The sequence below is a fragment of the Stylophora pistillata genome, chromosome 9 (assembly GCF_964205215.1).
Source record: "Stylophora pistillata chromosome 9, jaStyPist1.2, whole genome shotgun sequence".
Taxonomy (NCBI): domain Eukaryota; kingdom Metazoa; phylum Cnidaria; class Anthozoa; order Scleractinia; family Pocilloporidae; genus Stylophora; species Stylophora pistillata.
In genome coordinates, this window is record NC_142527.1 from 16,202,102 (window position 1) to 16,217,700 (window position 15,599).

The window sequence follows — 15,599 nt, forward strand, 5'->3', positions numbered from 1 at the left end:
TGCTAAGAAAGTTGCGACTAAGGGACATTGTTTTAGCTGATAGGGGTTTTGACATTGCAGACAGTGTTGGATATTACCAGGCTAAACTTTATATACCAGCCTTCACTAAGGGTATCAAAGGCAATTGTCTGCACAGGAGGTGGAAGAAACAAGAAAACTTGCGAATGTAAGAATCCATGTAGAGCGTGTAGTCGGTCTAGTTTGCAAAAGTATGTAATCCTGCAAAGTATATTACCCACAGAGGTGGTGAAGGAAAAACCAGGTGAGCCTCTGGCTTCTCTTGACAAAATTGCCCGTGTGCTGTGCATTAACCAATTTATCAGAGTCCATTGTACCATTTGATTGAGTTGAACCTATCCTTTAATAGCCTCTACTCTGAAGTTATCACTCTGAAGGAACATAGCCCAACGCATTAAACGAGCATTAGCAAAATTCGCACTCTTCATGTACCTCAGTGGCTCGTGATCGGTTTGTAATACAAAGGAAACTCCATGCAATAGAGGTGGAACCTTCTGATTCCCACACAACGGCTAAACACTCCTTTTCGATGGTTGAATAACTTTTCTCCGCACTTGACAATTTCTTACTTCCATAGCAAACGGGGAATACTTTGCCATCATGTTCTTGCATTAAAACAGCACCAATGCCACCGTCTGAAGCGTCAGTCCTCAAAAACTAGGTTCTCCCAGGATCTGGTAACCGCAGGATTGGTTCCCTGGTAAGGAAGGACTTGATATTCAGATAGGCTTTCTCTTGTGCCTCGCCCCGTACAACTTTGTTAGGTTGGCCTTTACGCGTGAGGTCTGACAGCGGGGCTACTAATGCTGCGAAGTTGGGGATAAAATCTCGGTAGTATCCGGCTAAACCCATGAACGATCTTATCTGATTCTTCCTAGTTGGTCTTGGAGCATCTCTAATCTTTCTTACGTTGTCTTCGTGAAGACCAATTAACCCTTCCTCCAAACGATGACCAAGAAAATTGATAGTGTTAACTCCAAAAATACATTTGGTCGGTCTTATTGTCATTCCAGCTGCTAATAATCGTGTAAACAACTCTCGAAGCGCTTTAATGTGTTCTTCCCATTTACGGGTGTGAACCAGAATGTCGTCCCAGTAAAAATTCGAAATTGTCCAGTCTATGCAGTAGCTTCTTCATGGCTCTCTTTAAGGTTGCTGCCGAGTTGATCATACCAGAAGGCATCTTCAGGAATTCATACGATCCATCGGGTGTCACAAAAGCAGTCTTCGGTATATCCTCCTCGGGCATAGGAATTTGCTAGTAGCCCTTGCTCAAATCAATTCTGGTAAAATATTTGTCACCACTCAACTTCTGGAACAAATGCTCGGCAGTCGGCATAGGTTCAGGGTCAAACACGGATAACTTGTTCAACTTTCGATAGTCCACGCAAATCCAATTTGTGTTGTCTTTTTTCTTAACAACCACGACAGGCGACGCGTAGGGCGAACTTGATTCTCTTATGACTCCCATCTTCATCAGATTCGTAACACCCTTCTTCAGTGATTCTCTCAAGCTATACGGTACTGATCTAACTGGTTGGTCAGATGTAAGCTTAATATGATGCTGAGCCAGACTAGGTGTGCCTGGGGCTTCTGTAAACAAACTTTGAAATTGATTCGCAAGATCCATGAACTCTGCTCTTTGCTCATGAGAAAGATTTTCTCCTATGGCCACATTATTGACTGACTCTTTGGCGACATAACCACCAATCTCCAGAAAATCGACATCAATCAATCAATCAATCAATCAATCAATCCTTTATTTAAACACGTGACACCTAGGAGTACAGAAGTTCTTGTTAAAACGTGTACGTGTATGTACAATTAGAAATAAAACATAATTTCTGTAAGAATACAAATAATAAGTAGATCTATTAAATAACTAAAAACAGGATCGAAGATCATGGACAAGAGCTATCAATAAAAAGTTACAATATTAACAATATTAACAATAACGATATTTACAATCACTACCACTAAGCCATGTGGGCTTTAAGAGAACGCTTGAATGAAACAATATCTTGAGATTCTCTGAGTCTAGGGGGTAGCGCATTCCAAAGTTTACTAGCTAAAAATGAAAAAGACCGATGTAAAAACTCAAGATTAAAAGGAGGTAAATCTAGCCTTGTACTGAGCCCGCGTAAACTATACGGTACATTTCTAAAATGAAAAAAATCACTTATATAAGGAGCCCCATTATCATACAAGCACTTATATAACATAACTAACGATTGGAATTGCCTACGATTCTCCAAAGACTTAATGTCGGCCAACTTGAGGAGGAAGTCGTATGACACAGACTTCGAGAAGCCTAATATAGTTCTTAATATAAAGTAATTAGTTGTCTCTATTTTAGTAGTCTCCGCGTTACCTACTCCCAGTAAAAGGGGACTGCAGTACTCAAGATGAGGGAGAACATAGGCCTTATATAATCGAACTAACACGTCCTTTGAAATAAACTTACGTATTCTCCGCAAAGCCGAAGCCTTTGCGCATCCCTTATTCAGCTGTTGCTTTATGTGCGCTTTAAATGTTAATTTGCTATCTAGGACCACCCCAAGGATTTTGAGTGTGTCCTTTGTATGGACATTAGAATCATTAAGATGGAAATCATACTGGTATGAAGACGGGCCAATAGCGATAGCTTGCGTTTTGGCGGTATTAATCTGTAAAAAATTCATTGAGAACCATCTCGATAGAACGCTCAGATCAGAGTTAATTATATACTGCAATACTGTTGGTGAGACATCAGAGGCGTAATGAGTAGTGTCGTCAGCGTATAGTCTCAAGGACGTATTAGTAATAAAATAATTAAGATCATTAACATACAAATTAAATAAGAGTGGACCCAACAGGGACCCCTGTGCTACACCAGTTTTAACGGTTCTCCACGAAGAATATACACCATCAAGTTTGACTCTCTGTCTCCGTCCAGTAAGGTAAGCGGTCATAGTTTCCAGCGCATCATGCGTAAAACCATATGCCTTTAATTTAGCTAGGAGAAGCGGGTGACAAACAGAGTCAAAAGCTTTACTTAGGTCGATAGCCACCGCTGCAACAGCTTCTCTTCTGTCAAGACAGGCTCTCCAATCTTCGGTCAATTTCAATAAGGCCGTGCAACACGAGTGACCCTTGAGAAAGCCAGGCAGGTTCGGTGAGAGTCGCCAATGAAAGACTTCATAAATTTGATCGAACAATACCTTCTCATATAATTTCGATAAGGAAGTCAGAACAGAAACTGGACGATAGCAGGTCTTATCCGTCATACTTTCCTTCTTGAAAACAGGAACAACGTCACTGCTTTTCCAAACTATTGGCCATTGACGATTGGTAATAAAATAATTGATAAAACGGGTAACCGGCTCGGCAATAACAGGTGAGGATAAACGAAGTAGCCTCTGAGATATCTTATCGCAACCAACAGCCTTGCGAGGGTCAAGAGTATCCAAAATTTTCCTTATGTAGCCAACATCAACTGGGACGAGGTCAAAAACATCATCACAAGTTTTCTCAGCAATGACTTTAACACTAGGATGATCAACAAACTCAACCATTTCCTTACTGTCACCATCACTCCTGGACACCTCGCAAAAGTAGTTGTTGAACATTTCAGCCACCATTAATGAATCGGTAATTACACGCTCATTCTCAATCTCAATCTCAATCTCAATCTCAATCGTAGACATCGAAGACATCGTCTACGGAATCAACTTCTTCTGCCTCTCCTTTAACATGTTCGTACTCACTACTGGTAGTTTCTATTTCAACAGCAACCGCTCCTACATGCATAGACTCCTCTCGATCAAAATACTTTTTCAGCAGGTTAGCATGGTAAACTCTTTCTCTTTCTTTGACACTCACTTAATAATCGTTAAGACCCACTAGCGCACTGACCTCAAATGGGCCTTTCCACTGCATTAGAAGCTTGTTATGGTCAGTCGGTAGCAGCACTAACACTTTGTCTCCGGTACAAATTTTCATCTTTAGGACAGGAATCAATAAACTTTTCTTTTACTATTAAGTCCTTTAGGCCATCAAAGGTTCGCCCAGTCTCTGAAAGCTCAAGCCACCGTAGCAGGTATCTCTCTAGTTTCACCATAAACTGATCCGGACTTTCGTCAATTAACTTCAGGTTTAGATGCCCTAAATTTACGGCGATAGCCGTCTTCTGTAAGATCATATCTCTTCATCAACGCAATTTTAACTTTATCGTAATCTCTAGCTGCTTCTTCAGATAGGCGTGAGTACACTTCAAGTGCTCGTCCAGAAAACAGAGCACTGAGATGAGATGCCCATCCAGTTTTTGCCACTTGGCTGTGTCTGCAAATCTCTCAAACCTTTGCAAGTATGCGTCTAAATCGTCTTTACCATAAACAAACAAGGGGAGTTTAGGTGCTTGAGCTCCATCCTCTATGTCGAGGGGACAATCATCGAGATTTCCTAAACGCGCAAGCTCTAGTTCATACTCTCACTTGGCAGCCTCAGCAGCCTCTTTCTGTCTCAGGATTTCAGCCTCCATTTCTAATTTCCTCAATTCTCGTTCTTGCCGCCTTGTTTCTCTTTCTTCGTCAAATATTCCACGTTTCTCTTCTTTTTCCTCTTCTTCCCTCCTTTCCACTTATAATTGTCTACGTCTTATTTCTTTCTCCTCTTCCAACTGTCTACGTTTTTCTTCTTTCTCCTCTTCTTCCCTCCTTCTTTCCACTTCAAGTATCTGATACTTCTCTTCTTTTTCTTTTTCAAGCACAAATGCAAGTAGCTTTCCTCCTTCCAGTCCAAACTCTTTACCCAGTTGAATAAATTTTTCCATTTCACGACGTTAAAATTCCGGGCTCTTTCACTTGCTACGACTTGTTTCCACAACACAAATACTTCCTTCCAAGTTGTGATCCTTTCCTGGTTATCGGTACACAACAACAGTTCCTTGAATTGCACTCTCCAGAACAGGCCCCCAATGTTACGAGTTCGATGGTTGAGTGGCAGGTGATTTTTAGTCTAAACAGAACGCAGGGTTGTCGGAACAGCAACAAGAAGGTTTATTCCAGAATGAACGTAGTTTCCACTTGATAAGCTTTACACTAGTTCGTAACTCAGTGAACTTATACGACCTCCGCCAACTTCAATAAACTTGAAAATACTCACGGCCTCCGCCAAATTCAACAAACACTGCTTCGTCACACCTAACTGATCACGACTAACTCTCTTCGCTTGTGAAAACTTAGTTAAAATTTCGCTTAACCTATCCTACTTATATACTTACGCAATAAAATTCTAGAACTTTCTAGGAAGGATCTAATAATAGCAACATTACAAAATATACCACTTTTAGAAACGATTACATAATATACTAAGATAAACAAGCCCTGACCTTTCGCGAACCTTCCAGAAGGTCATGCATGCCACGCAACATTATTCTTCGTAACAGACACTAATCAGGCGTAATCTCAAGCGATACTTGTTGACACTGCTGCAGCAACTCCATGTAGTCTAACTGCGTACACTCTCTTTTAAACAAGCTATTGGGCAAGGGCTTGGGTACATTGTCAATTTCTTTACAAGTATACTGCTCATTAAAAGGTGTGACAAGGGACAAGACTGCTGGTTTTACTGTACAGCCAGAGATACTTGTAAAAAACGTTTTCTGCTCTTCTGGGGTTGGGGCAGGTGTCCTGGTTATTTGGATCCCAGGGTTACATCTAGTGGCCATGGGAGTGACCTTTCTCTCTACCATCAATTCATGCTTCTTTTTAGCAGAGGTAAAATCAATCTCACTCACGGGTAAGTAGGGGATTTCTTTCATATGACTGGGGAGAAGCCATTTGTTCTTTTCCTGTGTGCTTCTGGTAGAATCTCTAATTCTACCACCAACCTCCACAGCAAAAAGCACTGCCCCAACATGAGAACACCCTTCACATAACCCTGCCATGCGATCACAATGGGCAGCAATTACAGTTCCACATTTTTCTGCTAGAAACCATGTTCTAAGTGGGTGTCCCGGACTCTCTGTGAGTGATTTACCTGGTGAGGGTAGACAAAAAGTCTTAATTCTAAATCCAAGAATTTAGATCCTTGAAATATGCCATACCACTCGCTAATGTAAGTAGTATAAGTGATATGTCTTCTCAACTTGCAGCTGTTGTGTCAAGATCAACTGGTAAAACAAGAGTGTTACCTGAGGTTGATAAAACATGGGCATGCTACGCATGCAGGAGTTATTTTGTTCGGATTTGTGGGTTGAAATGGGGCACTTAGTAACTGATGCTGGTGTCTGAATAATTGGTGGCAAAATAAAACTGCATTGGTACCACGCTTCCTGCAGTCCCCTCCACAGCCCTAATTTGAACTCGTCACGCAACGCTTTCTCTCCAACGTTGCGTGACGAGACCAAACAACGACCTGGTCGTAGGTTATAATGAGGCTTACTGCCTCCTCTTTGTCAGAGACAAAGTCGTAATTATTATTCTGGCTGTAAAGGGCCAGAATCATTAATTCCGTTTGGTTTTTCTTGTGCAGGAAAATGCACATTATGCGTTACGTAACACTTTTTTAATTGGCGTAAAGCAATATGGTGGACATTGCGAGGCTGAGTTTTGGCATCAAGTTTCAGTCAGGCTTAAAGTGCTGGGCCAGTAACGAAGCTTGTTACAGTTTATACTTATCTTTCAAGTGAACTTAAAATATATTTATTTAAAACACAAACCTAATACTGTAAATCACTGTAATCTATTGTTAACTTACTGATGAAAACAACAACATTTGGGGACGGTAAAAGTTCATTGGCTAATCGTTTAAATCCGATTGATTAATTAATACAATCGCCTTATATAAACATTGGCGATTGGATCCATCAGCAGATTAATGTAGCGGATGAAACAGTTATACTTTTCTGACAAAAAAAATTGTGAGGCAAAAAAAATTTCAGAGGTTTGTTATTGGATGTAAGCAGGAGAAATCCTTGTAAACAAAGTCATCCCGTTCAAATGCAAATTTTTACCGAGCGACCCCGCATTTCCTCTAGCAATTTTCGTATTTCCAAATTGACATGGATGGCATCAACTTATTCCAAAGTGTTAATCTCCATAACTCTCCATGTCAACAAATAATGAAAAGAACTAGACAGCGATTTTGTTAAAACAACAACACCTTCGTAACAAATAATTAAAATTCAACTAACCGACATGGAGTAGTTTTTTCCTTGCCAAAAAAAAAAAACAAACTATGACCCTCCCTCGCCTGCGTATCAAACAGTTTTGACCCTCCCCAATTTGTAAAATATTTGCTAATGACCCTCCCCTCCGAGGCTCCGGCCCACCCCTCACCCCCAAATAAAAAACGTACCTTCCCTAACTAATTCAATTCAATCCTCTGAACCGCAGGTCCGGCCAGAATATAGGCTTCGTGTAGCCTCTTGTTCAGTAACAGCTAGTCGCCTCAAAATATTCTTCACTATAACTTTGAGGTGGAAAGCTCTATTTTATCTCCAACAGCCTCTTGACAAAGATATTTTCCGGTCTCCGTTCTTCTAACAACTGAAAATGGACTGAACGAAGAAAAAAGTATCGTTTTTCAAAGCATAACGACGTGGGCTTCTTAATTGGTTGTTGCCTATCTAGACTTTGCCTTGTGCGTGCGAAATACGTGATGAAATGCAGGTTGTTTACAGGGAGTTGGCACGCAATGGGGTTAAAGTCCCAGGTAGCTAAGGCCCTATTTACAAGCAAGGAGGGTAACCCTTGTGCTAGGGTTACCCTAGCAGGCGGGTCAAAGATAGCCCGGGTTTACAAGCAAAATTTCACAGATAGGGTTACACCCGGGACAACTTACCTATGCTTGGTAACCGCACGCATTGTTATCAATGTTCAAAGGGTCTGGAAACAAGTAAAAAGTTGTCCCAGGTAGGCGAGTTATCCCCAGCAGAGCTTTTACAAGGCAGCTACGGTTACCCTAGCGCTCAGCTAGGGTTACCCTGGTGCTAGGGTAACCCTAGCTGCCTTGTAAACACGTCGATGAAAAAAACAAGAAATGTGGGAGCGTTAGGGTAACCCTCCTGCCAGGGTAACCCTAGCACTAGGGTTACCCTACCTGCTTGTAAACAGGGTCTAAGAACGAATTTTATTGGTAGAAAACGTCTAAGCACGTGAGAGTTGCGTGGAAAATTGACCTACAGTACCATTATGTTCCTTGTGATATATTTTTCAGTGAGGCGGAATTAGGTCATAAAATTTACGTTGTTTACTGGAAAATGGCATTTCACCAAAGAAATTCTAGTCCATACTTGCAAGTAAAAAGTATGATAAAAAATTGTAGTGGTAAAGTATCGTTTAAACAATATTTAATTCACGGATAACTTTTAGGAGCAAAGAAACGGATATTTAACATGGCAGTCGACGCAGAAAGTAAATATAACTTGGTGGTCTTTTCAAAGTTTACGAAGAGAGCAGCCACAGGGCAAGATCATCAATCCAATAATTTATGCAAATGCCTTGCGCAAGTTTTACCAGAGTCAGCAAAACTAGCCCATCCAAAACAACACGCTCTGGTGCCAAATTCGTGTTAGGCCTTTACCTGATGGTGTGTGCTTTATAAGTGAAGGAGCGGTACCCAAAACATGCACATTTTAATTTGCAATTGATAGAAAAAATTCCCTGACGACCTTTCTAATTCCGACAGATCATAGCGATAAAGTCTTCACGAAGGATGAAGGAATTCTGACAGCACCATCGGCAGATTTCACTCAAGTCTTCGTTCAGACAGCCAAATACGCGAGCGATGTCAGTTGAGCGAAAGGATAGGTATAATTTACAGTAATCGACGTAGCACACAGACCTGCAGTGGGTTGGAACGGACAAGAGATCATTAACATAGATGGTAAATAACACGGGCCCCAGGATAGAACCCTGAGGAACTCCGTATTTAAGAGGGAGCGGGTCTGAGATAGCATCCCCAATGCGCACTCTCTGGCTACGACCAGACAGGTAATTATGAAACCACTCCTAGCTTGAAGAGGCAACACCTATACTCTGTAACTTCTGAAGGAGAATATCATGTCTGATACTATCGAATACTATCGAATGCCTTATCAATAGCCATGAGAAAATCATCTGTTACGTGTAAGAGAGCAGTTTCCGTCGAGTGACATTTTCGATTACCGCTCTGATTTTTAGATAGCTTCTTGTTGGTAGTTATGTAGTCAAGGAACTGACGGTGAGCTAATCTCTTAGACACCTTAGATAGTATTGGCAGTAATGAGATGGGCCGGTGATTACAGGGATCTTCGGGGTTGCCAGACTTTAACACAGGAGTAACTTCAGCCATTTTCCATACTTTCGGGAAACACTTAGAACTAAATGAGTTATTCATAATGCTTGTAATAATTGGTACTATGACTGGCAAATAGTCCTTGAGGACGCGGGTGGTAACCTTGTCACGACCTGGTGCTTTGTTGGAAGAGAAGCCCTTAATTACATCTTCAACATCCTTCTCCAGTACGGGGTGAAATCGAAATAAGTCAGGGCAATCATTAGGCGTTCGCAAGAGGGTTGGCATAGCGGGATTGATATGATAATTATGTACACAAGCAAGATCGTAAGCTTCCTGAGCTGCTCAACTTCCAACAGATGTAAAATATTCATTGAATCTTTTAGCCAAGGAAACTGGGTTGTCAGGAATAATAGGGCGGCTTTTGCACTTCTTTGGTAGGCAGTTGTTAATTATCTTCCATATTACATTAGTGTTTCGTTTGTTTTGTAATAGCTGAGATCTCACATAAGCTTTTTCTGCAATTCGTAGTTCACGCTTGACTTCCTGTCTGAAGAAACGATATGCGTTCCATTGAAGACGGTCATTTGATTTAATGGCCCTCCGATGCCGTTTATCCCGGGTCTTCATTAGTTGGCGAATTTCAGCTGAAACAAATGGGTTTGGTCTTGACTTGATTTTTACTCGCTTTAAAGGAGCGTGATCATCTAAAATATCCGCAAATAACGCATTGAACGTCTCCACTTGGTCATCAAAATCGTCAAACATGGATATGATATGAAAAGGTACAAGTGACAGATCCTCACTGAATTGTTTTGCATTGTAATTAACGTAACTCCTGATGGTAACATAGGAGGGCTTGAGTCGAGGGGTCTTCAATGTTAATACTAGGTAAACAAGATGGTGATCGCTCACTGAGTAGGCAAGCACGTCGCTGAGACTGACAATATCCGTGTTTGTCGTCAAAATTACGTCGATTAATGATGATGTGGTTTCTGTAATCCTCGTGGGTTTCTTAACCAGTTGGTGTAGATTAAACGTTGAAATAAAGGTCTGCAGTGGGGTGGCCTCAGGGCCAAGAGCTAAAAGATTGCAATTTTGGTCACCAAGAATGACAACATTTAAGTCTAGGAGTAATGCATCTGTGAAGCTATTCGCAAGAGATTCAAAGCACGTGGTTGGTGTTTGTGGAGGTCGATATGTGTTGCAGATCAAAAACGATTTGTATTTTCTGCATTGAACTCTTAGCCAAAGTTGTTGAAAGCCATCGTCGCAGGCAGATGATAAATTCTCCAGTACAGTAATCTTGAGGTTTGACCTGGCGTAAATGCACAAGCCACCTCCAGCTTTATGTTGCCCACGATCCTGTCCGAAAAGTTGGTAACCGGAGATCTCGAGGCTTGCGTTCTTCGAACTATTGAAAGTAGATTGAACCAAGAGAAAGTATCATTCTTCAAAGGATAATAAGGTGGGTTACTTGATTGGTTGTTGCCTATCTGGACTTTGCCCTTTGCGCGCGAAATACGTGATAAAATGCAGGTTGTTTACAAGAAATTGACACGCAATGGGGTAAAGTCGAGGTTAGCTATAAGCGAATTTTGTTGGTAGAAAACGTCTAAGCACGTGAGAGTTGCGTGGAAAATTAACCGAGCGTACCATTCTGTCCCTTGTGAAATATTTTTCATTGAGGTAGATTTATGTCATAAAATTTGCGTTGTTTACTGGAAATGGCATTTCATCTAAAAAAATCTAATCCATACGGGCGAGTAAAAAGTAACACGCAATTGTAACGGGAAAGTATCGTTTAAACAATATTTAATTCATGGAGGACTTTTAGAAGCAAAGAAACGGATATGTAACATGGCAGTCGACGCAGAAAGTAAATGTAACTTGGTGGTCGTTTCAACCGCTGCTAAAAGAACAACCATATGGCAAAAAAAAGATTATAAATCAAATATGATTTACGCAAATATCTTGCGCAAGATTTACCAGAGTCAGTAAAACTAGCCTTTCCGAAACAACACGCTATAGCGCTAAATTCGTGTTAGGCCTTCAGCTGACGGCGTATGCGTCGTAAGTGAAGGAGCGGTACACAAAACATGCACGTTTTAACTCGCTAATCGGTAGAAAAAGTTCCCTGACGACCTTTCAAAACCAGACAGATCATGGCGATAAAATCCTCACGAAGGACATGAGCCATTACGCTGAATAGATGATCTTACAACTCTTGTAGATGTCATCTTACCTCGTTCCTTGAGCGAAATTCAAAATTGGAATCGCTGATTAACTCATATATAGCAATGAAATATCCTGAAGTTGCTCCTATCAACATCTGAAGTAATATTTGATTCAAAATTTTTCTCATGTTCCACTCAGTCTCCTTCACAAGGAAGAATAAGCATAGTCGTACAACGATCACAACTCCACCACTTTCCCAACACGACTGATACATTTCCTTAATTCGCGAACCGCTCTCTCCGACTCAAGCGTTGATTCGCTGAAATTTGAAGACCTGTCAAACCACAAATTAGCAAGAACGCTCTGATTGGCGCGACATCGAAAAATACTACAATCTGATTGGTTTGTGATACACCATAAATTGGGCCAATCACATTGCGTTGAGATACACCAAAAAAAGGTGCACCAATCAGATTGCTTAGAGATACACTAAATTGCGCTGATCAGATTACACTATACCACAATACACCAATCTATACGCTAACATATAGTTATTTTTTTTGAAAAAAATAACTCAACAACTTTATCGGTATCAACAGATCGCAGGTAAAGAGTATTCACCCATCCAGATACAAAGAAATTGTACGCTTCCATCCATTTGTAGGCCTTCATTTGGGTTTTTGCAGCGCGTGAGGTTTGCACTACGAAGTAATTCACATTAGAACCCACCCATTAATTTTGGCGCGATTTTATTGGTTACTTTACGTCGCTTGATGCAAAATCACAGGACAGTTATCACATAATAACCCCCGTCCGCGTCGATATTCGTCCTCCGATTTTTTCCGTGAAAAAGAAACATAGTCAACACAAGAGATTCAACTTTTCCTTTCTCCTATTTACCTGGAAGGAAACCAAACTGGTGTTTTTTTTTTTGTTGCTTGCTTGCGTCAATCACGCACACTCGCCATCAGATCACCACTGGCCTTTTTACTGTGTCTACGCGCAGTTCAATTGCGATGTGAAAATTAATGGGAGGGTTATAAAATAAATAAGCCCCGTTTTGGCTTTCTGGTATGTCGGCTGATAATGTTTTTGAATGAGAGATTGTCCTCATAATTTTATATTTGCCCTCGAAGCTTCACCTCTTGGCCAAATATTCATTTTTTTGGACAATCTCTCAGCCGTGGACATTATCAGCCCACATACCAGCCGCCCGAAGGGGTTTATTTACTAAATATCCGGATATTCAACGTTCGGTAAGAGTTCAATGTTTTCGGAGAAATCACCTTTTCTCAACGGATAAGGGTCGAAGCCACAAACAGTTATTTTTTCGTGGTAGCTTGCCTTCGCAAGACCCTCCAGACCCACAAAATAATCCGAATACTGAAGGTTCACATCGGGCACGCCCTCAGAAGCCATTTTGAAGGCTTCTTTATCCCCCAACGAAAAATAGTTAAGAAACATCCAACTGACCGTCCCTGGATCTCTAAAAAATTGAAATCTTGAATTCGTAAAAGACAATCTGCATTTCTCAGACATGGAAAGGACTCTAAGAATTACAAATTTTGGAGGAACAAGGTACAGGGCGAGGTCAAAAAAGCTAAAAATCATTATTATCATGATAAAGTTGCTCAAGTGGAATCCACTAATTCCAGTAAGTGGTGGAGGCAAATAAAGTCACTCACAGGCCAAGACATTCAGCAGGTGTGGTACCATCAGTTTCTTGGGGATACCATGAATACCAAATTACTTGCAGATAAGGTTAATGACTTTTTTGTAAGTCTCACAGACCATTTACACCTTTGACCCGCGATTCTCCCCCAAGCCTGGTACCAGAGGAACTTTTTGTCTCCAATGAGGAAGTGTTTCGATCCCTGTCGTCGCTTAATGTGGCGAAAGCTGTAGGACCCGACAACATCCCACATAAATTGCTTAAGGACTTCGGACACGAACTAGCCCCTGTCATCCGAAACATCTATAACCAGCCTCTTAAGGAGGGATACATCCCATCACTTCAAAAATCTTCTATCGTCACCCCAATCCCAAAGGTAAACCCACCAAGAGAAATAAAGAGCGATCTCCGCCCGATATCGCTCACGTGTACTCTGGCAAAAGTCATGGAGGGATTCACATGCAATAAACTACTGCCACAGTTACACGGAAAAATCGACCCACGACAGTTTGCGCGTAGAGGCCACTCGACAACAGATGCTCTTCTATTCATATTACAAGCCATTTACGAGGCAGTAGATTGTACTGATCTAGGAGCTCGGGTCTTCTTCGCTGACTTCTCGAAAGGCTTTGATCTAATTGACCACCACATCTTAATGACTGAGTTGCGAAAACTAGGTATCTCTACGTATTCTATTTCCAAAAAGCTAGGAATCTCTACGTATTCTACGTCGAGCCGGCTTTGACCAAGGCAGCATGTTAAAGGTCTATACAAGCGCTGTTAGATATGTTATAGAGTACGCCGTACCAGTATGGCAATCCATTCCAGTGTATCTGTCTGACAAAATTGAATCCATACAGAAAAGGGCGCTTAAGATAATTTTCCCATGTGCCAATAGTTACTCAATAGTTGGATCGCGGCGTTCCTAACCGACACACAGCAAGTTGTAAGAATAGGTACAACACTATCAGATTGGAAATTCCTCAAGGGAGGTGTGCCGCAGTGAACTAAATTAGGAGTGATACTTTTCACAATAATGACAAACAATCTTTTAGCCGGATTGGCACCTGAGAGTCAAGTTTGTGGATGACACGTCTGCCATAGAAATACTACCCAGGACCTCTATCAGTCTGCTCAATACGATCGTTTCTAACATTCACGAATTCTCCATGGACCATAAAATGAGACTAAACCCTACTAAATGTAAAGAGATGTTAATTAACTTTATGTCGTATCCTAATTTTACTCTCAGACCACTAGTTATTGGTAATAACACTATAGAACGCGTATCCACTTACAAGATTCTAGGAGTATTCATCGATAGCGACCTTAGTCATGTTAACTAAATATATAAAAAAGCTTGCAAGAAGCTCTACTCTCTACGTATTCTACGTCGAGCCGGCTTTGACCAAGGCAGCATGTTAAAGGTCTATACAAGCGCTGTTAGATATGTTATAGAGTACGCCGTACCAGTATGGCAATCCATTCCAGTGTATCTGTCTGACAAAATTGAATCCATACAGAAAAGGGCGCTTAAGATAATTTTCCCATGTGCCAATAGTTACTCAGAAGCGCTCGAGTTAGCACGGGTGGAGACCCTTGCGTATAGAAGAGATAAGATATGTAAAGAGTATATGTACAAAATGAAGGACTTAAACCACCCTCTCCATCCTCCTCTACCGACACGCTTAGACGATACCTGTCCCTATAACCTCAGGCACAAATTAGACCAGTTGTGTCTTTACAGAAACGTTACTACCTGTAGAACGAAGCGCACCAAAGACTTTTTAACTCTTAAGTATTTTTAACAAATGTGATGTATGTTCCGTGTGGTGTTTATAACTTGTACTTAATGTATACAGAAATGTACATAGTCGTTCTTATTAAGTTTTCATTGTATCATAACTCATTAATTCAGTAAGTTACTGCAAGAGAGTTTAATAAACTATTACTATTACTATTACTATTAATCGAATTAAACAATCGGCCAAAACTTTTACTTTTAAGTAAAACTTTCTAAGGGTTGTTGTTTTCATCAGTACGTTAACAATAGTAGTGATTCACGGTATTAGGTTTGTACTTTAAATAAATATATTTAGGTTCACTCGAAAGATGAGTATAAAATGTAACAAGCTCATCGTTGATGCGCGGCCAGTACTTCAAATCTGACTGACACTCGCACGCTATTGTGCATTTTCTTGCAAAGGAAAAACCAAACAGAATTTCTGATTCTAGCCCTTAATGGTCAGAATAATAACGAGGACTTTGTCTCTCACGAAGGAACGGCAATAAGCACAATTTTAACCTACGAGCAGGTCGTTGTTTAATGTTGGAGAGAGAGAGCGTTGCGTGACAAGTTCAAATTAGGGTTGTGGAGGGGACTGCAGGAAGCGTTGTGCCAATGCAGTTTATTTTTGCCAACAATTAGCATCAGTTATATAGTGTCCCATTTCAACCTACGTACCCCAAAAAA